Source organism: Tiliqua scincoides, chromosome 5 (genome assembly GCF_035046505.1).
Source record: "Tiliqua scincoides isolate rTilSci1 chromosome 5, rTilSci1.hap2, whole genome shotgun sequence".
NCBI classification, from domain to species: domain Eukaryota; kingdom Metazoa; phylum Chordata; class Lepidosauria; order Squamata; family Scincidae; genus Tiliqua; species Tiliqua scincoides.
The window spans coordinates 120,853,681-120,862,376 of record NC_089825.1 but is presented as its reverse complement, the minus strand read 5'-3'; the positions used below and the strand labels follow the sequence as shown (position 1 = coordinate 120,862,376).

The window sequence follows — 8,696 nt, the reverse complement described above, 5'->3', positions numbered from 1 at the left end:
TGGGCGTGTTAGGAAGGGGGTGGGCTGGGCTGGGCTGGGCTGGGGGGCGGCCAAGGGGAGGGTCTTAAAGGGGGAACGCAGGAGGGGAGAGAGAAGCAGATCAACAGGAAGAAAACGGCTGGAAAAGGCCACAGCAGCGCCGGAATCCAGCTGGAGCTTCAGCAGGCAGACCACACACAGAGAGGGTGCATAGTGAGATGTGCAAAACCGCATCAGGTTCTCACCAGATCTCTGAAATGGGCCTCACGTACACTATTACCTTTTCTTCTTTTTAAATAGATGGAGCAGATGGAAAAATCAGCTGTTGCCAACACTTCGAGGGAATCAAAATGCTACTGCAGCCATTTTCAACCACTGTGCCGTGGCACACTGGTGTGCCACCAGAGGTCCACAGATGTGCCACAGGAATTTGGGGGAAGTCATTTATTAGTAGAGCCAATGGGGGATGTGAGCCCCGACTGGCAGCATGGTGTGCTTGTTGATTGTCAAAAACCGGATGGTGTTTCCTTGACCATTTTAGTTCCTTGTCAGTGTGCTGAGAGATGAAAAAGGTTGAAAATCACTGTGCTAGAGTTTGAAGCATCCAGATGTTTTTAAGGCTCTCTCTCTCTTCTCTCTCTCTCTCTCTCTGTATGTGTGTGGGGGGAGAGTTGCAGTACTAAATACACTTCTCTGCAAGCGAAGTCTATTGCAAGAATTGGGACATATTTCCAAGTAAACATGCTTAGGGGTTGTGCTTTAAGTTTCTCTCTAAGTTATAATATTCAAGGAGGTTTGCAATTCACATGTAAACGTCTGAATTTAGAAATCTTGCTGGCAGTGGCTGAATTCTGCAATTCATTCATAGCGCAAAGTCCATTTCTGTGCTCCTAAACATGAATAGCAACACTGTAGTTAACTTATTAGTAGGGCTATCATAAAGGACTAATACTTGATTAATAAATTAATTGATCAACTCTGTATAAATTAATATGATAAAAAGTCTTCTAAAGAAATTATGTACAAACATACATCTTATGAGAGACATTCTCCCTTCTTTTGTATGCAGGAGGGCATGTTTTTTTTTAAATTATGATACTTTCCATCTGCTTTTTGTATGGAGGTCTAGGTATTTTTAGGTGTTTAAAAAATCTGCTGACAATAATCAAAGGCACCTGTTTAGTTGATCAAAACATTTTTAATCTGTTCATCTAATGATTAAATTCTAATTGATAAATTAATTAAATATGACAGCTGTCATTATTAGCCAAAATTATGACCAATGTAGCTACGTCTGCCTTTAACAGCTGCACAAAAGACAAAAATTCAACAGAGACCATTTTCTCCATCGCTGCTTTTTCATACCTGGAAAAACTGCACCTGTTGAATACCTCCTTGTGGTACAGCTCTTTTGTCCAGGCAAATGGGACCAACTTACAGTTGTCGCTCACACTACAGAAAGCTCTTCCATATGACTCATGCACTGCTATCGTGTTATCAGTGTTCCCCTCCCCCCCCCAGGTCCTTATGCCTCCTAAAGGTTTTGGATAGGCAGGAAGGTAACAAGTATTGCTTTCCCTGACCCAGAGATGCAATAATGGGGAAAGCTGCATAACATGTTGGCCTGTTAACCAAAGCTGTTAACATGTTGGCCTGTTGTGTAGTTTGGCAAGGCACAGGAGCCTTTGCCAGAGAGGAAGGCAGCAACCCTCACCACCCATAGCACCACAGAAGCATTTCTCAAATTTGGGGGGAGACACCATCAAAGCGTGAGAGGTGCAGAGAATTTTGCAGAGCTGATGCAGCCTGGTGCATAAGGGCCAGGCTGCCCATTGCACGGGGGAGGCCTTTTAGTGTAGCACCCAAAATAAAAAGGAGTGTAGCACTCCTTTGCAAGGCATATCCAGCTGACACCTTCCCTGTTATCTTTTAGCTGCCAGGCAAAGTTTGTCCTGTTCTCACAGACTTTTAATGTCATTTATTATTTATTTGTTCGTTTATTTTTCACATACCACCCTTCCTCCAAGGAATTCAGGGATACATCCACAGTTCTTCTCCTCCGTTTGTCCTCACAACAACCCTGTGAAGTAGGTGAGGCTGAGAAACAGTAACTGGCCCAAGGTAACCCAGGAAGCTTCATGGCCAAGCAGGGTTTTGAACCTGGATCGTAAGAATAAGAACATAAGAAGAGCCCTGCTGGATCATGCCACAGGCCCATCTAGTCCAGCTTCCTGTATCTCACAGTGGCCCATCAAATGCTCCAGGGAGTACACAAGACATCAAGACACAACCTGTGACCTGGTGCCTTCCCCTGCACCTGGCAATCTGAGGGAGACTACCTCTAAAACTCGGAGCTTCCGCATACTTACCAGGTAACCCATGATGAACTTTTTGTCCAGAAGTTTGTCCAATCCCCTTTTAAAGGCATCTAGGTAAGATGCCTTCACTATTTCCTGTGGCAAGGAGTTCCACAGACTAAGATCTCTCAGGTCTAAGTCTGACTACCGAACCACTGCACCATCCTGTCTCTCATCTTTTACATGTTTTAATTCCCTCTTGATAAACTGAAATGGATTGATCAGCTGTGTTTTTTTTTTCTCCTTTTTAATTTTTTTGGCTTGTATTATTTTATTAGTGTATTAATGTCTCTGCACCCCTGGTGGCTGGGGATAAGAATAGGCCCTCAGTTTGGCTGTACTTGTCGTAAGAGGCAACTAAACAGCCACCGGGTAGATGGGACTCGTCAGCCTGGGAAGGCAGCTCATCTGAGAGAAGGAAAACTCTGATCCCAAACCTCCACTGCCTTGTGGCTACATCCAGTTATGGAAAAGGTTTCAGGAGTCAACCTCGAAGCAAAATCCGGAGCCGGAGTCCCTGAGGCAGTTCATGGCTGAACACAGTCACGTTCTGGCAACGGTTGGCTGGAACCAACCGTATTGGCCTCTGCCTTTCCATTGGACCATTTCAGCGACGTGGAGAGGGGGGATTTGCTGCATGGGTAACAGCCTATCCTCCATACCTACTTTACCCAGGCTTCGCGCACTGGAGAGGACACTCTGTTCCAGAACCACCATTCAGAGCGTGACACCATAGTCTTCCGAGACTGAAGGATGCCAATAAATGTCTCTGCATTCTCAATGCTTTTAGACTGAATTGTTACCTATCCTGATACTTAGTGGTAAGGCAGGATATGAATTTCAAAAAAGAAACGAAAAGGAGAGATCTGTGATTGCATCTCCCAACATTTTGATTCATTTCAAAGCTGTTAGAAGGTGTGCATGTGTATTCATTTGATTTGAGGAGCAGTGGTGGGAGAGAGGGGTGTTTAACCTTTTACCCCTGTTGTTTACAAAGTCTAAACTAACCCTCCCCAATTGCTGTTTGCTCCATGGAGAAAAATACAAGTGCCTATGTTTGTTCCCCAGCAGCTCAAATAGCAGCTGGAGGGGGGCCATTTCAATGAAGAAATGGCAAAAGGGAAAATGGTTAAACATGCCCTACCACTGCAATGCTTCTCTGATCAAATTAGCAGCTCCCTTCCAGCAGCTGCAGTTGCTAAAAAAGTTGCAAGACCCATCACAGATCTCCCAGTGTACCGTGTCATTTGGCCCTAGGAAAGGGAGATAGGAACTCCCCACATCAACTCTCTTCTGGATGATAGACTCACCAAATGGCCTTGGGTAAAGCGCAGCCTCTCACTCTCCAGCCTCCTCTGCAAAACAAAGATAATAATATTACAGGGTTGTTGTCAGGAATCCAAGATATGAAATTGACTTGAAATGAGCTGTATCCACTGTAAGTGTTTGGAGATTGCATCTTGTCTTCACACACAAGTGGCAAAACACCAGTGTGCAGCTACAATTTGACTGGTGTGGAATGTGAATTGACTTTCAGAGTCTCTACACCAGAGTTAAGATTCGAACTCAAGTTTTCCAGATCCAAGACTAGCTGATGTATGTGTTCTGTTGACCAATGTGGGGAAAATAGCAATTAAATTAGATAAATATACAGATCCGTCTGCAATGGTAGTAGCTCTGGAGGCTGGGCATTAGGAAAGTTGGCATGACTTGGCAGGAGGCTTGTCTATGTCTGCTATTGTTGCTTTCCAGGGCTGGCAAGATTCCCAGCCATGCCGTCCCAGCTCCGGGCGACTCATTTTCCCACGGGACTCAGTCCAGGCCCCCTGTAGTGAAAGTCCAGAGCCTGAGACTTTTTACTGCCAACCCTCAGTCTATCTCTACCTTAGCATGTTTAAGAAATAGATAGCCTTGTTGGTTTTGTGCTGCCCCCTGCTGGCTGTTCCTGGCATTTGCAGTGACAGAGAGAGGAGAAGCACCCGGTTAACAGTGGTTCTCAAACTTTTTAGCATCAGGACATCAATTTTCTGAATTGCAATCTGTCAGGACCCACTGGAAGTGATGTCATTAACCTGGAAGTGATGTCATGGCTGGAAGTGACATCATCAAGCAGGAAAATTTTTAACACCCCCCCATGTAACAAAATCAAATCAAGTAAGCAAAAAGTTTACAATAAGTATAAGTTTAAAAATTTATTTAAAATAAAGAAGAACCTTCCTGATCGTCCCAAGCAGTAGCTGATCTGTTTAAAGAAAAGTTCCCCAAACATCCCAAGGCAGCAATTCTATCCACACTTACAAGTGGAGTAAGCCTCATTGACAGTCATTGTTAAAAGCATATACATAGTAGACTGTTTAAAGCACAGGTCTGTAACATTTCCCCAAATGCAGTTACATCCCATAGTAGTATCAAGTCTAATAAAAATAAAATACACATGGAAATGAATGGGGACTCACCTGAAATTGGCTCACGGCCCACAGTTTGAGAAACACTGGGTAGAAGATCCAGGGCTACTGGGTGGGGAGCAGTAGCTCTTGAGGGACATGCTGGTTTTTCCTCAGCATCCCCCTTTCACACATTGCTGAATGCTCTATTCCCACCGCCATATCTGTTTGTTCTCCAATAGCTGGCTCCTCACTGATTTAAAAGCCAAAAGAGGGAATTAAATCTTTTGGCCAAAAGAAGGCAATGCATTTAAGTAGCTAGCAGCCCAGGAAACCAGTGAGGAATGCAAATTGGGAGTTGAAAATAGCCTGCCTGCTGAGGGGACCAGAGAGGTAGACCTCTGGAGGTGGCTGAGAGAGAGGGAGCCAAAGTTCAGAGGCAAGCCAAGGAGTGAGTGAGGGGAGTGTGTTGTTTTAAGAACAGACTCTGCTTCTTGTGTGCCTCTGGAGTATAAATGCTGTGTGACTCTCCTTTGGATTTGGCCCTCAAACCTAAGAGTCACTAAGTCCAAGGGAATGGTTGAGGTGGAGCAGGGCTCTGGGTGTTCTCCTGCAGCAGGAGTGGTGATGCCATCATCAAGCACACTCTGCCTCTGAAACTTAAGAACATAAGAACAGCCCCACTGGATCAGGCTATAGGCCCATCTAGTTCAGCTTCCTGTATCTCACAGCAGCCCACCAAATGCCCCAGGGAGCACTCCAGGTAACAAGAGACCTCATCCTGGTGCCCTCCCTTGCATTGGCATTCTGACATAACCCATTTCTAAAATCAGGAGGTTGCGCATACACATCATGGCTTGTAATCCGTAATGGATTTTTCCTCCAGGGGATGGCCCAATCCCCTTTTAAAGGCATCCAGGCCAGTCGCCATCACCACATCCCATGGCAAAGAGTTCCACAGACCGACCACACGCTGAGTAAAGAAATATTTTCTTTTGTCTGTTCTAACTCTCCCAACACTCAATTTTTTCCAAAGCTTCAGGTTCAACACAAGGCAAATGGAGACATTTGCTTAGGTTATTTATTTATTTATTTATTTATTTATTGTATTTACAAGATTTATACCACCGGTGTTAATGTCCAGGCCAGGAGTGTCCAGCATAAGGCTGAGGGTTGGATGCAGCCCCCGGAACCTCTTTATCTGCCCTGTTTTAATTGGGCTCTCCTAGAGCTGCCCTTTCAGCTGCATGATTTATGCTGAGACTATGGGAGGGAGAGACAGAAGGAGGCCTCAGAAAGCAAGGAATGCTACAGAGTAAGGGGCAGACCAAAGGGGTTGGGAGACCAAGGGAGATGCTGCCAAGGCACTAGGCCAGTTATCACATGGGCTGCCCTTTCAGCAGCACCGCTTCTGCCTTGGCCTCTCAGCTGCTGAGCTGCAAGGTGACACTGTGGCAGAAGCGGTGCTGCTGTTAGGGCAGCCCACATGATAATTGGGCTCTCCAAATATGATAATTAGGCTTGAAAAATATGATCAAGATTTGCACATTTCTCTTCTGTCATTTGCAGCTAATGCGTTTCTATGTGAGAACAAAAGTACTTATTTCTGGCCATCGTCTGCTTAGTGATGTCACTTCTGGCCCTCAGCAGGCTCCGTGAACGTTATTTGGTCCACTATATAAAACAAGTTTGACACTCCTCGTCTAGGTCATCATCTTTCCCAAGGGTTGTCTGAGAGGCTGCATGTAGCTCATATTACATTAAAGCAGGGTTGCCCAAACCCTGGCCCTGGGGCCACTTGCGGCCCTCGAGGCCTCTCAATGCGGCCCTCAGGGAGCCCCCAGTCTCCAATGAGCCTCTGGCCCTCTGGAGATTTGTTGGAGCCCGCACTGGCCCGATGCAACTGCTCTCAGCCTGAGGGCAACTGACTTCTTGCATGAGCTGTGGGATGAGGGCTTCCTCCACTGCTTACTGTTTCACGTCTGTGATGCAGCAGCAAAGGAAAGGCCAGCCTTGCTTTGTGCAAGGCCTTTTATAGGCCTTGAGCTATTTCAAGACCTTCATTCACTCATAAGTTCATATTTAATATATTTGTTTATGTAAACTTATGTAAATTTATTCAAATTTTAAATGTTAATTAATTCTTTTTTTCCCCGGCCCCCGACACAGTGTCAGAGAGATGATATGGCCCTCCTGCCAAAAACTTTGGACACCCCTGCATTAAAGTTACAGTCCTAAACACATTTACCACTGAACATAATCAGACTTGCTTGTGCTGTTTGGCCCAATCCTGAGCCCAGCATGCTGGCTTACTACTGGCGTGTACTGTCACAAAAGTGCCGTAATATGTTTAGAAGTCTCCTTCTGTAGGCCTCCTGCCTTTCCTTGGAATATTTCCTGCTCTCCCTTTGAATGCATGCAGAGCATTCAAACATGTGCTTCCGCAAACGCAGCCAAAAGTAGTACAATTCAGTAAAAGCTTTCTCAATGAAAGCAAAGGTAATGAGCAGCAAACTACGCATTTCTGTGCAAATGCAGGGAATGAATCTCTGAGTTAAATAAAGAAAGGCTGCCAACTGATTAAAGAAGTCTTAGTTGATCAATCAAATGGCTTTTAATTGGTTGATTATATCTGCATATATTGGCATATGACTCAAAGTGATCATTTAGCAGCAAAGAGCATGCTTCCTAGATAGAGCACATATAAACAAGAGCCATTTTAGAAGAAGCATTTCCAGCAGCATAGCTATGGGAGGTGGTGAGGTATGTATTGCAGGGGGTGCAATGCACTGTGTAACCAGCCACTTGCCATTGGAGCCATTTTGGGCAGTAATGACAACAGCTGTTGCTGTTCAGAATGGCTCTGATGGTGAGCGGGAGGGGCTGGTCACATGGTACATTGTGGCACCTGCAATATGTTAACCCCCCCCCCACACACACACACACACACACACGCACTACTGGGCATTTCTTTTTTCCTATACTGTACTTTCCTAAACGGCTAATATTATAATGTTGTTGTACAAATCTATGGTAAGGCCACACCTGGAGTATTGTGTCCAGTTCTGGTCGCCGCATCTCAAAAAGGATACAGTGGAATGTGCAAAAGAGAGCGACTAAGATGATTACGGGGCTGGGGCACCTTCCTTATGAGGAAAGGCTACTGCGTTTGGGCTTCTTCAGCCTAGAAAAGAGGCGCTTGAGGGGGGACATGATTGAGACATACAAAATTATGCATGGGAAGGTTATGCTCTTTCCCTAACACCAGAACCAGGGACATCCACTAAAACTGAGTGTTGGGAGAGTTAGGACAGACAAAAAAAAATATTTCTTTACTCAGCGTGTGGTTGGTCTGTGGAACTCCTTGCCGCAGGATGTGGTGACGGCATCTGGCCTGGATGCCTTTAAAAGGGGATTGGACAAATTTCTGGAGGAAGAGTCCATCACAGGTTACAAGTCATGATGTGTATGTGCAGCCTCCTGATTTTAGAAATGGGCTATGTCAGAATGCCAGATGCAAGGGAGGGCACCAGGATGCAGGTCTCTTGTTATCTGGTGTGCTCCCTGGGGCATTTGGTGGGCCGCTGTGAGATACAGGAAGTTGGACTAGATGGGCCTATGGCCTGATTCACTGGGGCTGTTCTTATGTTCTTAAGTGTAAACCTGCATTTCTGCAATGCTGCATGAGAAGGTGAAGGAGCAACAGAAAAATAGCCAGAGGGAGAGGGCTCTGGCTGCAATCCTATACCCACTTACGTGAGAGTAAGTCCAACTGAACACAGTGAGTCTTACTTCTGAGTAAACATGTATACAATTGTGCTGTACGAAATCCTTAAGCACACATTTCAAGAACAACAGTTGGACTTGTTATACCAGAGATTTCCCCCCGAATGGCAGCTTAAAAAAAATCAAACCACTACAAGCCTCCAGCGTTGTTTCAGGCAGTGGAGGAAGTCGTCTGCTTGCTCCTTCCATG

At 45.4% G+C, this 8,696-nt stretch overlaps 1 protein-coding gene across 1 annotated transcript in view; it reads left to right on the top strand.

Moving 5' to 3' along the window:
- TNNT1 (troponin T1, slow skeletal type) overlaps positions 1-8,696 on the top strand; it is a 504,690-nt gene that overhangs the window by 221,678 nt on the left and 274,316 nt on the right. The gene's annotated exons all lie outside the window — the stretch shown is intronic.